Source organism: Phyllostomus discolor, chromosome 4, assembly GCF_004126475.2.
Source record: "Phyllostomus discolor isolate MPI-MPIP mPhyDis1 chromosome 4, mPhyDis1.pri.v3, whole genome shotgun sequence".
In the NCBI taxonomy this organism is placed as follows: Eukaryota; Metazoa; Chordata; class Mammalia; order Chiroptera; family Phyllostomidae; genus Phyllostomus; species Phyllostomus discolor.
In genome coordinates, this window is record NC_040906.2 from 61,053,810 (window position 1) to 61,060,663 (window position 6,854).

Consider the following 6,854-nt stretch of genomic DNA (forward strand, 5'->3'; position numbering starts at 1 on the left):
AGCTGAACATCAGATTCATCTACAGCATAAAACAGACAACCAACCAAACAAAACCTATGTCCCCAAGTTCAAGCCCTAGAGATTTGGGGGGTGGGGGCAGGTCTGAGGGAAATATCAGATTTTTGTGAATTGTTTTCCTTTTTCAGCTTTTTGGGGGGTTATGAAATTTTTTTGAGATAATTCTACAATCTGCATGTAATTATAAGAAATAAGAAAGAGATCCTATATACCCTTTACCTGGTCCACCCCAGTGGTAACATCTTGCAAAACTAGGCACAATGCCACACCAGGGTATTGACAATGACAACAGTTCAAGATGCAGAACATTTTCATCAACACAAGTTGCACAAGTTAAAACCACTGATCTGTTTGTGTATGTAATGTCTGTCATTCCAACAACGTTTATAAATGGAATCATGCAGCATGTAACATTTGAAGTTTATCATTCAGCATAATTCTCTGGGGATTCATGTGGGTTGTTTCATATATCATATATCAAAAATGTGTTCCCATTTCCGCTCTCCGGGGATCCAAAGAGAATTCCTACAAACCAAGATGCGAGGGAGGACTTCTGGTGAGACTGCCAGCCCTGCCACCATGAGTGTCCAGTCCTAACTTAGTATATAGGCAGTTAGGCTTTTCGTTGCAAGCCCGGTGGTAGGGGATTGGCGCTCGGGGTCAGCTCGCCACTTGCAGCAGGCCACAAGCTTCCCCTTTCTAGTGAGCATTTTTGCACAAGACGCACGTAGACCTCATTCCACCAGATGGTGCAGGTTGGATCGAGTGCTCGGACGCTAGGCTGGAGCAGCGCGAAAGCCGCATGGAACCGTCCCAACAAGGACTCAGCGCAGACTTGGCTGTGGCAGCGGTGTGATGTAGCTGGCGTGGAAGGGGCGCACAGGGGGCACCGGAAGAGGCACGCAGGGCTCTCCTGGCAGGTGAGTGCGCTCAGCACACCGTTCGATGCTCAATTTCCAGGCCTCACCCCACAGGGCTTGCGTGGAGACCCGATGAAGGCCACCGTTAAGCAACATCTGTCAGATGCCAGCCCCAAAGCAGTCTTACAAGGGATCTCTGTGGCAGGATGGAATTGGCTGGATTTCTGTGTCCCCACCTGATTAGGACTTGCCATCCAGTGAGCTGGCCGTGCAGAACAACCATTACTGTCACACACAGCAGAATCCTGGCAGTCACTGTGACACCAAGAAGGAGCAGGCCTGTCGCCAGCTCTCTGTGGCCTCTGCCACCTGCCTGGTGTTCGTGACTGGGGAAGTCATTGGTGGGTACCTAGCACATAGCCTGGTGCTCAGGACAGATGCAGCCCATCCACTCTGCCAGCACGCTCATCAGCCTTTGAGTCTCCTCCCCTCTCTGGATGTGTCTCCCCACCACCGCCACCAACCATCAAGATGGTGAACTTCAGCTGGCAGTGAGCTGAGATCCTGAGAGCCCTGCTCTCTGTACTGTCCATCTGGGTTATGACTGGGGTATTAGTATACCTAGCAGTGAAGTGGCTGACCTTGGGGATTATGAGATGGAAGGGAGGACCATGCTGGCAATGGTCAGCTTCGCTGTGGCCATGGACATCAAAATGGGTTTGACCCTTCACCATTCTGGCCAGGGGCACAGCCATGGCCATGAGCATAGCCATGAAGCCAGCCAGCAGCAGGAGAACCTCAGTGTCTGAGTGGCCTTGTGATAGGAGGCTTGCTACAAGGCTTGGATGTCCTCATGGCGGTCTATATTTTATACTTCAAACCAGTGTACAAGTATGTAGACCCCATCTGTACCTTATTCTTCATCCTGGTCCTGGGGACAAGCAATCTTGACCATCCTCAGAGATATGATCTTGGTGCTGACGGAAGGGGTCCCAAAAGGCATGGGCGCCCGGCTGTTCAGGATCTGCTGCTTTCAGTGGAGTGGATGGAAGCCTTGTACAGGCCACTGCCATCACTCAGAACACAGACTCCCTGGCTGTGCTGAAGGCAGCCAGCACCTGGCTACAGGGAAGGTCTACTTCCACACCATGACCATCCAGACCTAGAACTACTCTAAGGACATGAAGGACTATCAGGCATGCCAGGGCCCCTTGAACTGACTGCCTGGCCAGGTGCCAGATAGGGCACAGGCAGGACCAGCAGATGGCTGAGTGTGCCCCAGGCCCAACCAGGACTCCATTTACCTTGGTTGTGTTACAAACCAGATTTCCTCTCCTGCCCTTAGCTCCATGTTCAGTGTGGAGGAGCCTTGCCCACTCCAGGAATGAGGCTCTGTCCCTGCCTCCCCCATGTGACTATAGCCAGCTCTAGGACTCAGCCGGGGACTCAGCCACTGCAAAGCTGGTATGACCTGACTCCTCCTGCTTTTGGGTCAGTTCCCAGAGGGGCTGAGTTTGGAACTAATCCTCAGTCAGTGCTATCTTACCACCAGCCTAAGGGAAAGGCAATGAGGCACAATGAGGGTCCTGGAGGGGAGCCTGGCCTCAACGTCTCTTGCCTACCTGCCTCTTTTTCTTTTCTCTGTATGTCTGGTCTTTGCCTTATGAATCTATAAAGAGTCCTGGGGACAGAGCCCCCTCCCCTCTGCCTCTAGCAACTATCTGATTTAAGGAGGTCATGGGGTTTGGGAAGATATAAGTAAGACAGGCTAGTAGGCCAGGACAGTGGAATAGGGAAACTGAGACAGATAAATGGCCAAGTCATTTACAGCCATCTAGTAAGTCAAAAAATCCTATCTTCCTTAACCAAGGATTCTTAAGAATAAATGGTTTACACTTTTCACCAATCAGAGAGTAAATAGCTTAAATCACCCTACTCCAGGAGATAGTAAAAATCCAATTAGTGCCATTTGTGCCAACCACACTTGAGGACAGATGAAGTCAAGGGAAACTATCTGATTTTGGTGCATGAGCATAAAGCTGATTGGTATCCTATTGAGATGTTCCCCTAAGAACTCCCCTAAACTTTCAGCTTCTAAAGCCTTAAAGATGCCCCTGGCTGCTGGGTGGCTCATCCCACCTAGGTGGTTGGAGCATCATCTAGTACACCAAATGGGGGTTCCACCCTTGGTAGGGGTGTGTATGGGAGGCAACCAATCAACATTTCTTTCTTACATAGATGTTTCCCTCTCTCTCTCTCTCATATATCTCTCTCAAATTGATAAACATGTTTAAAAAACGTTTTTAACCCTCAAGATAAAGGACCCAGTACACCTGTGCCTTTCTTTTCTCCTTCTCCCTCCTCCCAGGTATGTTACCTCTGTCTTTCTCTCCTAAGCTCCAAGGGCCCTTCTACTACCTCTGTAACTTTCTAAATAAACTTTCTCTTATAATTTGAAAAAAAATAAGGAATTTCTTCCTTTTTACTCTTGAGTAGCATTTCTTGTATGGGTGTACTACTGTTTGTTTAACCATTCATCTGCTAAAGAAATTCTATATTGTTTACAGTTTTGGCTATTATGAATAAAATGGTTATGAACATTTATGGACAGATGTTTATGTGAACCTAAGTTTTAATTTCTCTGGGATTAAAGCCCAAGAGTACAATTGCTCAGTTGTACGGTAGTTACATATTCAGTTTTATAAGAAAACACATTGCTTCATGGTCCAAGACAGTTCTTTGAATACCAGTGATCATTTCCTGAATTCCAGGTAACAGAGAGGAGGAAGGGCAGGAGAGAAAAGGAATCCTCTCCAGTTATATCACTTCTCTTTATGTAGTCTTCTCAGAAGTTACAGACAGCACTTCCTTTAATGTCTTATAGCAGTATCTAACAATACCAGGCTGCAAAAGAGTCTGAGAAATCATATCTCATCTGAGTACACTGCCACTCAAAATAAAACCAGAGGCTCATCTATTAGAAAAAACTAGATTATACTGCAACAACAATCTCAAAGTCCCAGAGGCTTAACACAAAAAAGGCTTATTTTCTTCTCACATTATATGACCATCCTGGAGGGTTAGGGCTCTTATCTGTGGTGTCTTCACTCTGAAACTCAGAACCACCATCAGAAACATTGCAGTCATCATAGCAAAGAGAGAAAAAGAACATGAAACTCACTCTGGTTCTTAAGGTTCACATTATTGGCCAAAGCAAGTCACATGGCCACATCTAACTACAAGGAGGGAGGAAAGTGTAATTCTACCATTTCTTAAAAGGAAAAATAAAGAAATATTTGGTAAATATGACAAATGACTTACCACAGTTAAGGGAAAATAGTTGTTGGGATAGGAAACAGCCTCTGCCACACTGTCAATCCTGGATGTGCTTACAACTGGCTTTTGCAAACTATTTATAAACAGCTTTTTCAATCTCTCTTACATATTGATGATCTTAGGGTTTTCATTGTCATTACCAAAATAAAGTAGCATATGCTATGCTACTTCATACTTACGTATATTAATAGAATTTAGTACATATATTAATGGAATTTGCTCTCTTTGGAATGTCCTTCCTCCATGTAACACCAATGTTCTCAATGGAATACTATGCAGCAGAAAGAAAGAAGGAGCTGCTACCCTTTGCAACAGCATGGATGGATCTAAAGAGCATCATACCAAGTGAAATAAGCCAGGCAGTGAAAGACAAATACCATATGATCTCACCTATAAGTGGAACCTAATCAACAAAACAAACAAGCAAGCAAAATATAACCAGAGACATTGAGATAAAGAACAAACTTACAGTAACCAGAGAGGAGGGAAGAGGGGATAAAGGAAAAAAAGGGGGAAGGGCTATCAAAGACCATGTATAAAGGACATATGGACAAAGCCAAATGGGGGTAACATTGAGGGTGGGAGGTGGGGATGGGTTGGGCGGTGGGGAGAGGTGGGTGGAAAATGTAGACAACTGTTCTTGAACAACAATAAAAAATAAATAAAATGAGAAAAGAAAAGATTAGGTCAGTCTTTCTGAAGCCCCACGGCCTGTTCCATTGCACCTTATCTGTGCTTACCTATTAGGATTAGGTACAGCTGTAACAGTTGCACAGTCTTGACCTAGTACGGCAGCTCTGTTCCACAAAGTCATTGGAGACCCAGGGTCCTTCTACTTTGCATTCTGTCATTCTTTGCATGTCACCTCATGTCAAATTGACTGCTTGACTATAAACCATCACGTCTTTACTCCAGCCAACAGGAAGCATGAGAGGTGAAAGAATCTCACAGACTTCCTTCCAAAGATCTTTCTCATAGTTGCAAATAATAGCTCTACTCACATCTCATTAACCAGAATTTAGATGCAGAGCTATACTCTGCTTCAAAGGAGTCTGGGAATCTGTAGTCTTTTTCTAGTCAGACATGTGTTGGTGGTGTCAAATTTGAGGTTCTATTATTAATAAAGAAGAGATAAAATTGAAAGAGATTGAGAGATGAACAGCAGTCTGTACTGCAAAGGTGAACACACTCGTCCATTTTTTTGTTTTCCTCTTTTAGTCTTTATTCAATCAAAACTTATCTTTTGAGTTACTACTGCCTAGCAGTAAGCAAGACAAGCATGGTTTCTACATTTATGGAGCTTTCAAACATTAAACAAATAGCTACCCAGATGAAAATATGATTACAAATTTTAAATAGTGCAATAAAGGAAAAGTTTGCTAAGAGAGAAACTAAAGGGGATAGGGGCTAATTCAGATGGATGGAGGGATCAGGAAAAAAAGTCAGAGGGTTTGGGGAAGAAGTATGGCTCAGGGGAGACTGGCATAAGAGTCAGCTGGCAATAGATTGGGACCATTCCAGGAAGAAGGGGAAATTTCTGCAAAGCCCTTGAGGCAAGAAGGAGTTTGATGTATTTGAAACAAGGAAGGAAGGTCAGTGTGGTTGGAACCTGGTGACGGGGAGGAAGAGAGGTGTGAGTCGCAGCTGGAAATGTGGACAGAGGCCAGATCCCAGGACTTTGCAGGTCATGTTAAGGACTTTGGGTTTTATTCCAAATACATTAGGAAGGCATTGGGGGATTTTTAGGAAGAAGAGTGACATTATTAGTAGATACTAAGCAAATAAGGAAGTTAGGGAACAGTGGTTTCTTATTTTTCATGGGTTACATTTTCTCTGACATTATGCTGCTATTTTTATCATTCTTTGTATAATCATTTTTCTTTGAACATTTTTCCCTCTCCTATCCAAATTCTGTAGTATTTGCATTCTTCTAAATTAGCCTTGTTAAAATTCATCATTGGTTTATTTTTATTCTTTTTTAGGTTCCTGTTTTTCATTTGCCTATGCTCTTAAAAAGGCAAAAAAATATTGATTCATTCAAGGAGGGAAAAAAAAGATTGTTTAGTGTATTGCAATTTAAGACCAACCCTCAGTCTTCCTTTGCCTACAACTATTGTCAGCCCTATTTTGTGAATTCACAGGGCTGGTATGAACAGTAAATTTCTAGACTCATCATTGGTCTACATAGGCCAAAGATGAGTTGTAAGGAAGAGCATGGTGGAATTCCCATGGCTACTTTTCTAGGCTTTGGCCCTGCTGTGGTTCCCACGTTCTGATTTGGATCTTGGCCCTTGACTTTTGGCAGTGACATATTCTGGCCCAATGATTTCTGTGACCTCATCAGACTTTTGTCCTCAGGCTTTCTCTATAAGCCTAAGCAATGGACCCTAAGGATCTGTGCTTCAAGCCTTGAGTCTTGGCTTTTTGGATATGTTTTTATATTTTAAATGTCTTTCTATGTAGCCATCACAGATCTAGGGAATAAAGGCAAATTTTGCTGAGAGAGAGATTAATGAGGATGGGGCTAATTCAGATGGAAGGAAGGACCAGGGACAACATTTGAGGGTTAGAGAGAGAAGTGTGGCTGGCTACACTTTCTTCAGGTAGGGGACAGTTACTGATCACCTACTGAGTCAGCAC

The 6,854-nt window shown here is 44.0% G+C and overlaps 1 pseudogene; it reads left to right on the forward strand.

The window, feature by feature from the left end:
- The first annotated feature begins 1,010 nt into the window (after positions 1-1,010).
- Positions 1,011-2,098, forward strand: LOC114493810 (annotated as a pseudogene).
- Positions 2,099-6,854: the final 4,756 nt, after the last annotated feature.